The sequence below is a fragment of the Bos indicus x Bos taurus genome, chromosome 1 (genome assembly GCF_003369695.1).
Source record: "Bos indicus x Bos taurus breed Angus x Brahman F1 hybrid chromosome 1, Bos_hybrid_MaternalHap_v2.0, whole genome shotgun sequence".
Lineage (NCBI taxonomy): Eukaryota > Metazoa > Chordata > Mammalia > Artiodactyla > Bovidae > Bos > Bos indicus x Bos taurus.
Genome location: NC_040076.1, coordinates 56,836,211 through 56,851,313, shown reverse-complemented (window position 1 = coordinate 56,851,313; position 15,103 = coordinate 56,836,211). Strand labels below are relative to the sequence as shown.

Genomic DNA, 15,103 nt, shown 5'->3' with positions numbered 1-15,103 from the left:
ATGGGGAACACATGTACACCTGTGGCTGATTCGTGTCAATGTATGGCAAAACCGCTACAATATTGTAAAGCAATTAGCCTCCAATTAAAATGAATAAATTTACAAAAACATATTTAGATATATTTAAATCATTATTTTAATTCTTTAGGAAAATTACGCTCTGTTTAACTATGGCTTTGAAAGAGAAGGTACAGTTGACAAACCTTGAAACAAAGGTGGGTGGAGAGAAGTGTAGCTAAGAAAGAGTTTCTATGGTAAATTAAACAAACAAAAAAACCAGGTTTAACCATGTTGCTAAAGGTTGCAGAGGTAAGCAGCAAAAGAACTGTACTGAAAGGAAAGGAACTATACTGGGAGGAACAAAAGTTGAAGGAGCCTAATCTTCACCAACTGTGGCAGAAGTTCAGTGGAACACACGTAAGAGAGATCAATTAAAAATTTGCCACGTAAGAGCAGTTTCCCCTGGAAGCAGGGCTGGGGTAGATCATAGCTTCATTATTTGATTCTTTTAACCATATGTATGTGTATATGATCCTGATTTAGATTTTTTAGAAACTAATGACTATGCAAACACTTCTGGGAGTGGATTTTTAAAGGTAATAATCCCCCTTGTTGTTTATTACTTATACTTATATTTCTTGTTCAACTAATACAGGGATGATCTTCTCTTCATTCCTTAGAAGATGATCCATGTGCACGATCAGGTGCTGGTCTTAGGGACCTCACAATCTCCAAGGAAACATTATAGATTTTAGTGATAGTAACTGTGCATTTGGGATTCAGAGCAAGGGATTCCTCTGGAGCATTGATCAAGACTTGTAATGAGAAAAGAGATATTTGAGGAGCAGGTTTCCTACAGCTGAGTAAATAAATCTCATAAAATTTTCAGAGTCAAGGTTGGACTGGAGTTCAGTTCTTAATTCAGATACAGCTGAGGCAAAAAGAGAGATAAACAAAATTAAATATTAAAAAGTCACCTTAGATTTCTATGGTGTTAAAGATGGACTTTCCAAAAATTTTTATAGAAAACAAAATGTTGAAAAGATGTCCCCCTCTCTCTCTCTCACAAATAGCTCTCCTCACATATTACAAAACCTCCCAATTCCATCTCCTATATCCACTATCCTTCAATCTGAGAGGAACAATCAGGATCTCCACTTCCAGTCAACCTTAAATCACATTCTGAATACTTAAATTTAAAATTAGTTAGAATTTTATTGTTAGCATTTTTAATAGTCAAATGTTAAAGTTTTGACACTATAATGCAGGAATAATAATATCTTCATTTGCTCATTGCTCAATTTCCTCTGCAATCTTTATCTTTATTTGTGATGCTAAGTAGATTCTCATTTTCAAGGAGCATATTTAATATTTGATCAACTTTTGTGCAAAATGAAATAGAAATTTTTAAGAACAATTTTTAGTAGCATTTTCTATGAGAGACTTCTACCTATGTTTCATAACTTGGGCAAAATATTTTTAAAAATCATTCTTCTTCCATTATAAAAAATTACATTATACAAACCCCTAATACTTTAAATTTATAGTAACATAATGAAGTAACACTATGACACTATCACTATTCCTTCAATGTTTTGTCAGTTTGAAGATTGGGAAATTCTTATTCTCTTAGCATCTTCTTTCTCCTTTCTTCTTCTCTACTATTTCTTTTTCTTTTTGTCTCTTTCCCAGTGAAAACTCTCATGCCACTCATGAGATTTATCCAATGGATTGAAGCCAGTGCAATCTAGTACAAAAAAAAAAGTTAGATGAGAGGGCAGAAGACCTAAATGCTATGCCTGGTCTTGCACTGTGTAAAAATGGGCAAATTATGTAATCATCATCAACTTCTGTTTTTTCTTCCATATAATAAAAGACTTAGCCTGAATGGCTCTATTAGTCTTTTCTTCTCTAAAATTCTTTCTCTGGGTCTTAACCATCAAAGACCAAATCTCCACAATTTTGACCCCACATAAACAGAAAAACATCTATTTCTACCTTATTGACTATGCCAAAGCCTTTGACTGTGTGGATCACAAGAAACTGTGGAAAATTCTGAAAGAGATGGGAATACCAGACCTCCTGACCTGCCTCTTGAGAAACCTACATGCAGGTCAGGAAGCAAAAGTTAGAACTGGACATGGAACAACAGACTGGTTCCAAATAGGAAAAAGAATATGTCAAGGCTGTATACTGTCACCCTGCATATTTAACTTATATGCAGAGTACATCATGAGAAACTCTGGGCTGAAAGAAGCACAAGCTGGAATCAAGATTGCCGGGAGAAATATCAATAACCTCAGATATGCAGATGACACCACCCTTATGGCAGAAAGCGAAGAGGAACTAAAAAGCCTCTTGGTGAAAGTGAAAGAGGAGAGTGAAAAAGTTGGCTTAAAGCTCAACATTCAGAAAACTAAGATCATGGCATCCGGTCCCATCACTTCATGGGAAATAGATGGGGAAACAGTGGAAACAGTGTCAGACTTTATTTTTCTGGGCTCCAAAATTACTGCAGATGGTGATTGCATCCATGAAATTAGAAGATGCTTACTCCTTGAAAAGAAAGTCATGACCAACCTAGATAGCATATTCAAAAGCAGAGACATTACTTTGCCAACAAAGGTCCGTCTAGTCAAGGCTATGGTTTTTCCAGTGGTCATGTATGGATCTGAGAGTTGGACTGTGAAGAAAGCTGAGTGCCAAAGAATTGATGCTTTTGAACTGTGATGTTGGAGAAGACTGCAAGGAGATCCAACCAGTCCCTTCTAAAGGAGATCAGCCCTGGGATTTCTTTGGAAGGAATGATGCTAAAGCTGAAACTCCAGTACTTTGGCCACCTCACGTGAAGAGTTGACTCATTGGAGGGACCCTGATGGTGGAAGGGATTGGGGGCAGGAGGAGAAGGGGATGACAGAGGATGAGATGGCTGGATGGCATCACTGACTCGATGGACTTGAGTGTGAGTGAACTCCAGGAGTTGGTGATGGACAGGGAGGCCTGGCGTGCTGCGATTCATGGGGTCGCAAAGAGTCAGACACGACTGAGTGATTGAACTGAACTGAAACATTTATATACTTATAATGGTAAGGCAGATTTGTCCTCCATGGCTTCCATGTGGGAACACATTAAATAAACATTTGTAGCTGGCTTCATCTTCAAATGTCACCTCTTGGATAGTCATGAATGAGGAATTGGGTTAAATGGCCTTGCAGTGCAGCCGATCTGTGTATGGTGGAAGAATCTTTTCTCCATATTTACAGTATATGTGCCAATATTTTGTGGCAAAGAATCTTGGATCTTCTGCCAGGTAGTTTGGACAACATCTGCTGGAGTTGTTAAATTGCAGAAAATCGTCACATTTTCTCCCAATAAGGCTGTCTCATTTTTTTTGTGCTTTATCCTATATGGATAATATGAAAATAAAACCCAGTATGAATCAAGAGAAATGTACTTTCATATTACCCTATACGTGCCTGCTCAGTCACTTCAGTCCTGTCCTACTCTTTGCAAAGCTATGGACTGGAGCCTGCCAGATTCCTCCATCCATGGGATTTTCCAGGCAAGAATACTGGAGTTGATTGCTATAACCTCCTCCAGGGGATCTTCCCAACCCTGAGGTCGAACCCACATCTCCTGCATTGCAGGCAGATTCTTTACCACCGAGCCACTGGGGAAGCCCTCATACTACCCTAGACTTACCCTTATCATAGCACTTATCTCTCTGTTTTATAATTATCTTTTTATTTCCCTGTCTTTCCCCATTAGAAAATGAACCCTCCTATCTTATTCACCATTGATAAATAGTTTCTGCTATATAATACCTAATCAACAAATATTTATCAAATTCAAAAGTTACAATATAAATTAACCTACTAAAATGAGTAATGGTAATTTCAATAAATTTCTGGAAGCTAGGTGTGACCTAGATAGGTGACAAACTACTCAGGGCCTCAGTCTTAGGGAAGATCATGATATTCCATAGGTTTCACCAGCAGAAATTCCACCAGGTTCTCATGATGAAGAGCCAAAAAAATCACCTCCTAATCTTTTGCAAGAAAAGAGGAAAGTCTCCATTTTAAGATAAGGCCAGTGCATTTTCCATAAAAAGACCTTCTGTCCAGGGGAAAAGACTTTACCAGAGGCCTAGCTCATGTGGTGGAAGGACAATGACTTAATTCCAGTTTCCTTTAGCTTCATGCAAAAACAATTCAAAAAAGAAAAAAGTCTTTATAACAAATGAGGTGGTTGTGATACTTGGGTGTCTAATTACTTTCCTAGGGATGCCATAAGAAACTATTACACACTTGATTGATTAAAACAATAGAATATTTTTACATCTAGAAGTTGTTGTTATTGTTATTTTTCAGTTGCTAAGTCATGTCCAACTCTCTGTGACCCCATGGACTGTGGGACAACAGGCTTCTGTGTTCTCCATTGTTTCCCATAGTTTGCTCAAATTCCTGTCCATTGAGTCAGTGACACTATCTAACCATCTCATTCTCTGTTTGCCCCTTCTTCTGCCTCCAATCTTTCCCAGCATCAGGATCTTTTTCAATAGTCGGCTCTTTGGGTCAGGTGACCAAAGTATTGGAGCTTCAGCTTCAATATCAGTCCTTCCAAAGAACATTTGAAGTTGATTTCCTTTAGAATTGACTGATTTGATCTCTTCACAGTTCAAGCAACTCTCAAGAGTCTTCTCCAACACCACAGCTCAAAAGCATCAATTCTTAAGTGCTCAACCTTCTTTATGGGCCAACTCTCACAGCCATACATGACTACTGGATAAACCATAGCTTTGACTGTACAGACCCTTGTTAGCAAAGTGTTGTCTCTCCTTTTAGTATGCTGTCTAGGTTTGTTGTAGCTTTCCCTCTGAGGAGCAAGTGTCTTTTAACTTCATGGCTGAAGTCACCATCTACAGTGATTTTGGAGCCCAAGAAAAGAAAATCTATCACTGCTTCCACTTTCTCCCCTACTCATTTGAAACAACCCTGATGTTGGGAAAGATTGAAGGCCGGAGGAGAAGGGGACAACAGAGGATGAGATGGTTGGATGGCATCACTGACTCAATGGACATGAGTTTGAGTAAACTCTGGGAGTTGGTGCTAGACAGGGAGACCTGGCGTGCTACAGTCCATGGGGTCGCAAAGAGTCGGACACTATTGAGTGACTGAACTGAACTGAATCTGCTGTGAAGTGATGGAACCAGATGCCATGATTTTAGTTTGTTGAACATTGAGTCTTAAGCCAGCTTTTTCACTCTCCTCTTTTACCCTCATTAAAAGGCTCTTTAGTTCCTCTTCACTTGCTACCATTAGAGTGGTATCATCAGCATATCTTAGGTTGTTGATATTTCTCCCAGCAGTCTTGATTCTAGGTTGTGATTCATCCAAGCTAGCATTTCACATGACGTACTCTGCATATAAGTTAAATAAGCAGGGTGTACAGTATACACCCTTGTCATACTCTTTTCCCAATTTTGAATCAGTCTGTTTTTTCATGTCTCACTCTGTTATTTCTTGACCTGTATACAAGTTTCTCCTAAGTCAAGGTGACAGCAGTGTTGGTTCCTTCTCTCCAAGCTTCTAATGGTTTCCAGTAAATCTTGGCATTCCTTGATTTGTAGATGCATCACTGTAACATCTGCCTCCATCTTCATATGCTGTTCTACTCTGTCTCTGTTTGTCCTATTCTATTCTTTAAGGACATCAGTTTCTGGTATCCTTAACCCTAACCCAGGATGATTTCATCCTGAGATTCTTATTGCAAAGACCCTATTTCTAAGTAAGATCATGTCTAAGGTTCCAGGTAGATATAAATTTGGGAGTAAGGGGGTTGTTATTAACCTTTCAAAACATCAATATGCTAAAAAAATTAACAGACATCTAACTTTCACAAAATTGACTCAAATGGATTTACAGATCAGTAAAAAAATGCAGAGCTGTAAAACTTCTAGAAAAAATAAGAGGAAATCTAGGTAATCTTGGGATTGGTGATGAGCCATTAGATACAATACAAAAAGTATGATCCATGAATGAAAAAAAAAATGGAAGAGTTGGACATCATTAAAATTAAAAACTTTTGTTTTGTGAAAGACAATTTTTAAAGACTATAAGGACAAGCCACAGATTGGAAGAACATATTTGTAAAATATGTATGTAAGGTAGGACTTTTTTCTTAGTTCTTTCAGGCTGCTTTAACAAAATACCACATACTGGGTGGCTTATAAACAACTGAAATATATTTCTCACAGTTCTGAAAGTGGAAGTGCAAGATTAGGGTGCCAGCATGATTGGGTGAGGGCCTTTTGTGGTTTGTTGACTTCTCATTGTATTTTCTTATGGTGATGGGGCCAAACTCTTTGTGGATCTTTCTTTAGTGTGCTAATCCCATGCATCAGAGCTCTACCCTCATGATCTGAACACCTCCCAAAGTCCCCGTCTGCTCATACCATAACTTTTGGGAGTTAGGATTTTAATATATGAATTTGGAGGGGGTCATGAACATTTAGACCAAAGAAGACTTGTATCCAAAACATTTTTTTTTTAATGAGAAAACAGACAACTTAATTAAAAATTAGGCTAAAGTCTAAACAGACACCTCATTGAAGAAGATATATTGATACAAATGGTAAATGAGCACAGGAAAAAATGCACAAAATCTCTTGTAATCTGGAAACTGAAAATTAAAACAATAGTGAAATTCTACTACAGAATTATTGGAGTGGTTTAAAAAAATTACAGTACTAAATGCTGGTGAGAATGTGGCCAAAAACAGGAGCCCTCATTCATTGCTAATGATAATGTAAAATGGTGTAGTTACTTTGCATGACAGTTTCTTACAAAACTAAAGATATGCTTACCATATAATCCAACACTTGTGTTTCTAGGTATTCACCCAACTTCTTCTAAAACACATATCCACACAGAAATATGCATGAAAATGTTTATAATCTCCTTACTTGTAATCACAAAAAATTGAAAACAACCAAGACGCCTTTGGTAGGTAAATGTTTAAAAAAATGACATTTATACTACAATATTTTTCAGCCATAAAAAGAATTGAGCTACTAAACCACAAAAGGACATGGATAAACTTTTCAAAAACTTAGACAGTGTTTTAAAAAGCAGAGACATCACTTTGTTCACAAAGGTCCACATAGTCAAAGCTATGGTTTTTCCAGTAGTCATGTAGAGATGTGAGAGTTGGACCATAAAGCAGGCTGAGCATCAAAGAACTGATGCTTTCAAGCTGCGGTGCTGAAGGACCCTTGAGGGTCCTTTGGATAGGAAGGAGGTCAAACCAGTCAATCCTAAAGGAAATCAACCCTAAATATTCATTGGAAGGACTGATGCTAAAGCTGAAGCTCCAATACTTTGGCCACCTGATGTGAAGAGCAGACTCATTGGAAAAGACCCTGATGCTGGGAAAGATTGAGGGCAGGAGGAGAAGGGGGTGACAGATACTATATATATTTAACATGATATAATTAAAATGACATTTTACCTTTGTGATCTTCCTCCCCAGAATTCATAACCCATCTAATAATGAGAAAAACATCAGACAAATTTTGATTGAGGGTAATTCTATGAAATACTCGACCAACACACCTCAAGATAATCAAGACCATCAGAAACAAGTAAATTCTGAGAAGCTGCCAGGTGATAGAAGCCTAAGAAGAAACAAAAAAAAATGTAATGTATGTTGGATGGGATACTTAAGCAGAAAAAGACTTTAAATAAAAACTAAGGAAATCTGAATAAACTGTAGATTTCAGTTATGAACCATGTATCAAATTTGATTTAATAATTATTACAAATGTACCATACTAATGCAAGATGTTAATAGAGCAAACCTGGTAAGGGGTGTACATATATACACACACACACACACACACACACACACACACACACACATATATATATATATATCTTCAATAATTAAATGTAAAATATAAACTTGAAAGTACTGTTTGCAATACCCTCCATAAATTTAAAAAAAAATCCATAGGAATAGACAGATACATAAAGATACATAAAACTTCTTCACTGAAATCTACAAAACATATTTGAAAAATTAAAGTGGAAAGATATATTAGATTATAAATAGGAAAAAGCATAAAGATGCCAATACTTTCCAAGCTACTTTTTAGACTTTATACAAATCTGATATAACTTAAAGCAGTTTAAAAAAATTTTTAATTCTGGAAAATGACAAGTTGACTCTAAAAATGTCAAAGTAATAAACTGAAGACTTGCTATCCAGATATAAACTAAGTAATACAATGTGATACTGATTTAAGGATAAGCAAATAGATAAATATGATGAAATAAGTAAGAAATAGACCCAGACATATATAGTCATCTAATTGTTGTTGTTTAGTCGCTAAATCATGTCTGGCTCTTTGCAAGCCCATGTTCTATAGCCCACCAGGCTCCTTTGTCCATGGTATTTCCCAGGCAAGAATCCTGGAATGGGTTGCCATTTCCGTCTCCAGGGAATCTTTCCAACTCAGAGATTACACACGCATCTCCTGTATTGTCAGGTGGATTCTTTACCATTGAACCACCAGGGAAACCCATAGTATCTGATATTTATGACAAATGAAACAGAGAGTACATAGAATTGGGGAAAAGATGATCTTTCCAATAAATGATGTGTAAATTGGACAACTCTTTGGAAAACTTATATATGAACCTCCATTGTAGACCAGAGGCAAAAAATCTATTCCAAATGCATTAAATATATGTGAAAGATAAAACAGAGCTTTAAAAATAAAGTGTTGTGAAGCATTTATTTGGCTAGAGTAGCCAGTGATTTCTTAGACAGGACACACATCATTATCTGATGTCTTATTCCATTCATAAGAATATAAAATGATAAAGAAATGAAAATTGACCCACTTAAAAAATACATTTTCAGAAGTAAAAAGGCAACCCACAGAGTGAAAGAAGATATTTACTATATATAAAACAAAAAAACTTGTATTCTAATGTATGTATACTTCTACAAATCAGTAAGACAAAGTCAAGCAACTCAATAGAAAGTTGAAGGACTTCTGTGGCAATCCAGTAGTTAAGACTCTGCATTCCCACTGTAGGAGGCATGTGCTTGATTCCTGGTTGGGGAACTAAGATTCCATGTGGACTTGGCCAAAAAAATAATTATTATTATGCAAAATATTTGAGTATGCTCATCACAAGAGAGAATGTCTAAATGGCTGGTAAATATTTAAGATGTCTGGCTTCTTTACTCATCAAAAAAATGCAAACCAAACCCTGAACAACACCTGCACCAGAATAACTAACATGGAAGGTGGACAATATCATGTTTGGTAAGAGAGAGTTAATGACAGATAAAATGAATCCACGGTGTAAGCAGTTAAGATGGTGGCACTCTTAGGAGAGGACAATGAAAGGGAGTGGGCAGGAGTAAGGCTTTGGGATGCTGTTAATGTTCTGTTCTTGATCTGTGCTGGATATATTGGTGTGATCACTATGAAAATGAATCAAATTATATCCTTACATTTATACACTTCCATGTATTTCTGTTTTACTGAAATGTGAAGGTTGAAAAAGAAAATCTTCATGTATTTTATTTACCTCAGGATATGTTCTCTGTTTTCATCTACTTCTCTTGATTTTTCATGTTCAAATTATGAACACATAATTTCAAAACTGTATTAGCCTGGAACTATGTACACAACATTGTAGAATATTTAAATATAGATAACGCATTTGTTGCATACACAGTATTTCATCAGTCAACAAAAGACTGTGATGATGTCCTACCTGGGTTACTTTCAAGAAGTGTAGTCTTGTAGCATTTACCTTCCTGCTTAGGATTTTCATCTGAAAAAATGGGCTTATTGGTACCTGACTCACAGGGCATTGTGAATATCAAAAGAGAACATATAGATACAACGCCAGTTATAAATAACCATAGATATTTTAGTTATTATGGGTGATGTAGTCCCTGCCCTCAAGGAAAGACAGAAAATACCAAAAGAAGTCAAAAGAGAAACATGCAAGTGTAACAAGCTAACTATCATTCATTCCGTAACACCCTATAATTGTGCTTAACACTCCCCTTCATTATTATTTTTTTACATACTGGTCACTAGATTCTGAATTATTTGGTGACAATCTTCTCCATTTTGCATTTTAGAAGCAGCAGTAAGTTAAGAAGAAGAAACCTGAACATAATGATTTCTTTACCTATCACACTTTTTGTCCTCAGCATGTCACCCCACATTCAACTTTTGATTAAACCATTTAGCTAAATTCAAATGATACTTCCCCCATGAAAAAATCCTTAACAAGAAGTTATCATGATATTGTTTAATTCTGCTGTTCCTTATAGAACATTAGTTATTGCCTTTACTATTAATCAAACTGACTTTAGATGGATTTGAGTTAAATATCTTTAGTAAAATTATTTTTCAATGACCAGAAAACAACAGGTCTTGAGTACTTATTACATCATTCATGTGTTTCAGGTATATCTCAGTTTGTAATGATAAGCAAACCCACCAAAAATCCCAACAGATTTGACTACACAAAAAAATGAAGAACTTCTTAACGACCAAGAAGAGCCTAAGAACAAATCAAACTTAAAAGGCAAGTGAGTTGCAAGTAATAATACAAAACCAACTAACTAATGTGCAAAGAATTCATTTGCTTCTAATAGGTTTCTGGCGCCCAGTTTGAGTTACTTGGGCTCACTTCAGAAGGAGTGCTTATTACATTTCTTTCATTTTCTGTTTACTAAGTCACCATTTCAAATACATTAAACTTAAACTGTTAGTTACCAACAATTTGGATAGCTACATGGTTAACATGCAGACCCAAAGATAATGTCCTCTTCATCTAACCTTATATAGGTGAAGAGACTACAGGCTGGCATTTATTTGTCATTGATTTTGAGCCAAGTGCATTTGAGAGAAAAAGTGAAAAGTGACCTGATCCTTGTACCCAGAGGGGAAGCATGAGGAGCTGGATAACAGGAATGGAGTGGAAAGCCCATGAAATTTGATGATAAAACCTTCACCAGCATTTGGAGTATTTCATTCCCTGAATTCTGAAACTAAAAGGAGCATTTCCTGCCAAAAATGTTACTCAATAACCACTTGCAATGAAAATTCATTAAAATGTAATCTTGATTTTTGAACTTCCTTGTGTGACAATTCTATTCAATCTCCGGTCAGTGCATAAAATTTTACTTAACCATATCTGCCTGCTGTCCTGTTGCAGGATTTATATACAGGGTCTTAAAAGTTACCTGCTGACTTGCAAGAAAATTTAGTTAGCTCTTCTTTTGGGGGTGTTACTAACATTTCTCAGTCTTTATGTCCTGTTACTTAAGTATGCCATGCATATGTTTATCTACAATGAGATCAAGTGAAAAGACTGCTTTTCACAGAAGTATGGTAAATTTCTAAAAATCTTTCCTCTCAGCATCTAAATCCCTAATATCCACCTCCTCAAACAGCTGGAGTGGGAAAATTAAAAAATAACTTTCCTGTAAAATCATCAAGCAGTTTCAAAGTTAATACTATTTATGTATTAAAGTGAAAAAAAAAAAAAAGACACAAATCACTTTCATCTTCCTATAAACTCATTTCTCTATGTACAATTTTAAATAGAGGGAAAGCACTTCTCACCTGGTGCTTTGGTTTCCATTTTTCTCCTTTAATGTCTTCTTCTTGTTGGAATCCTGGAAAAAGCAGTTCACAGCATAGTTTAAGATGAATAGTTCGTTTGAAAGTGAGTTCCTTCTTCACGTCTGTTATTGCTGGTCTATTTAGTGTCTTTTGGACTCTTATGTTCTGTCTTATAAGTTACGGTTGGTGATCTTTACCCAGAGCCTCCTAGAATTACACTTAATTAGCCAAATGGACCAGGGTTAGGGAACTGAAACCAGGGCTACCTAGTCCTTGTACCCAGAGGGGAAGCATGAGGAGCTGGATAATGGGGTGGAGTGGAATGGGCTAGGACTTGGGGCAAGTACTGTTCTCAGAAAAAATACAGTTGGGCTTAGCTTCTCTGGAGTGGGATCATTAACCAGCCTCCAGTTACTACATACGTAGCTATACCTCCCCACTCCCATCCACGTGCACATAATAATGTATTCACACACAAAACATATTTTGAGCACTAAGCCTTCTCTTTTCTCTTTTTGTCTCTCATGAAAGAAAGTGAAAATGAAGTCACTCAGTCATGTCCGACTCATTGCAACCCAATGGATTGTAGCCTACCAGGCTCCTCTGTCCAAGAATACTGGAGTGGGTTGCCATTTCCTTCTCCAGGAGATCTTCCCGACCCAGGGATTGAACCCGGGTCTCCGGCATTGTAGGCAGATTCTATACCGTCTGAGCCACCAGGGGAGTCTCTTCTCTTTTTGTCTCTCATGAATCTCTATAAAAATCACCTTCTCCTCTCATAACTTCTCCCTCAGCTCCTGAGTCAGGAAAATAAAAAGCTCTATTGGCATGGGTGGTTACCACTCCCTATCCACCCCCCCACCACCTCATGTGACAATATTCATCTCTTTCCTATGGCTCTAGGTATCAAAAGTCTTCCCTGATTTCTCTTAAGACAGAACTTCCTTCTATCTATATTCCAGCTTCTAAGCCCACACTCAAGAGTCTGCTACCCACATGAGTGATATTGCCTTGGTTAATGAGGCAGAGAAAACTCAGTTTTCAAAAGGAAATGGAAACAGATACTATGAATATATTATGCCTGGTTTTGGGAACTGTTTCTGAGATGGAGAAAGAATTCATTGTGAATAAAAGGTATTAGGATAAGATGCCCAGCAGTCTCTGAGTCAGTGAGACGTACTGCTGCTATGTTGAGGAACAGGAAGCTTTATTATGGTGAAAACCCTGCCCCTAATTCTTTTCTTGTGAGTAATAAAGATGTGAACACAAGCATTACAATTTTAAAGAATAACTGGGAAATCCCAGAAAAATATTCTAAAAGAAACCATGTCTAAAAAATTAAAGAAAAGTATATTAAGGGTGATGTATCACTAAATATCAATAAACAGGTAAAAAATTATAAAAAGGAATGTATAGAAATTCTGGATTAGAAAAGTATAACCAAAATGAAAAATTTACTAGCTCAACAACTGGTTCAAGGAGACAGAAATTAGAATCAATAAACTTAAACATAGACCAATTGAGATTACCCTCTGAGCCACCAGGGAAGCTTTACCTAGTCTAAGAAACAAGAGAAAAAAAAGACTGAAAAAAATTAAACAGAACCTCAGAGATCTGTGATGAGACAGCTTGGACAACTCAGGACACTCACCAGTGGGCCAACATCTGCTTTGAGGCAGCCTGAATCCAACAACCAGCCACATCAAGAACCAATCCCACCCACCAACAAGCCAATACTAGATCTGAGATTGTTGGCACCATATTCATGCACTCCAGAACCCATCTATTACCACCAGTAGATCAGAACTACACTGGGACTGCCTGAGGTAATGTGGCCAGCAGCCTTGTGACTCAACCCTGCCCTCTAATGGCTGGGAGCCTCCTCTGAAGGCAAGGCATGACAACCAACCAATCCAGGGCCAGAAGGACCCACATAACCCAAATAAGGAGCACCTCTAGCATATATAGCTCTGGTGACGAGAGGGGAATGTGCTGCTGAGTTGCATAGGACATTTCCTACAAAAAGCCATTTCTCTAAGGTCAGGAAACACAACCAACCTGTCAAATATAGTCTATCTGACTCTTTGCAACCCCATGGATTATAGACTCCATGGAATTCTCCAGGCCAGAATACTGGAGTGGGTATTCCCTTCTCCAGGGGATATTCCCAACCCAGGGATCAAACACAGGTATCCCACATTGCAGGTGGATTCTTTACCAGCTGAACCACCAGGGAAGCCCAGATAGACAGCAAAAGCAAGTTAGGTAAAATGAGGCAACAGAAGAAATAATCCCAAAGAAGGAAAAAGATAAAATCCCAGAAGAGGAAATAAGTGAAGTGGAGATAGACAATTAACCTGATAAATAGTCCAAGATAATGATAATAGAACTTGGGAGAAAAATGGATGAACATGGTGAAAAGTTAACAAAGAGTCAGAAGATATAAAGAAGAACCAAACAGAGCTGAAGAATATAATAATTGAAATAAAAAATAAAGAAGTAGGAGTCAACATTAGATTAGATGGTGCAGCAGAATGGATCAATGAATTAGAGGACAGAATAGTTGAAGTCACTGAAACTGAGCAGGAAAAAATAATAAAAAGAAATGAAGACAATTTAAAGGAACTTTGAGACAACATCAAGCACACCAGTATTTGCATTATAGAGGCCTCATAGGAAAAGAGAGAGAAAGAGACAGAGAACATATTTGAAGACATAACAACTGAACACATCCTTAACCTGGGAAATTAAACAGACATACAGGTCCAGGAAATACAGAGAGTCTTGAATAGAATCAACCCAAAAAGGAACTCACAAAAACACCTTTTAATTAAAATGCCAAAGTAAAGATAAGAGAGAATATTAAAATCTGCAAGGGAAAAACAAAAATTTACACACAAGGAAATTCTCATAAGACTATCAGCTGACTTTTCAGTAGAAAATCTGCAGGCCAGAAAGAGGTGGCATGATATATTTAAAGCGATGAAGAGAAAAACTTACAACCAAGAATACTCTACCTGGTAAGTATTTCATTGAGATTCAATGGAGAGATCAAAATTTTATAAACAAGCAAAAACTAAAAGAAGTCAACACCACTAAACCAACTTTACAACAAATGTTAAATGTTAAAAACAAAAAAGAAAAGGCTACAACTCAAAATATAAAATTTTACAAGCCAATCACAAAAGTAAAAATCTCATTGGTGAAAGCAAATATACAGTAAAGGTAGTAAATAAACAATGTATAAAGTATAAGGAAGGTTAAAAGACAAAGGGGGTAAAATTATCTATATCCACAATGAGTAGTTTAAGAATTGTTGTTGTTTTAGTTGCTAAGTCATGTCTGCCTCTTTTACGACCTCATGAACTGTAGCCCACCAGGCTCCTTTGTCCTTGGGATTTCCCAGGCAAGAATACTGGAGTGAGTTGCCATTTCCTT

The 15,103-nt window shown here is 36.9% G+C and overlaps 1 long non-coding RNA gene across 1 annotated transcript; it reads left to right on the top strand.

The window, feature by feature from the left end:
* Positions 1-283: 283 nt before the first annotated feature.
* On the top strand, positions 284-10,621 carry LOC113877540. The gene is made up of 3 exons (XR_003506767.1): positions 284-417; positions 7,531-7,702; positions 10,502-10,621. It is a non-coding gene; the product is annotated as an uncharacterized LOC113877540 (long non-coding RNA).
* Positions 10,622-15,103: the final 4,482 nt, after the last annotated feature.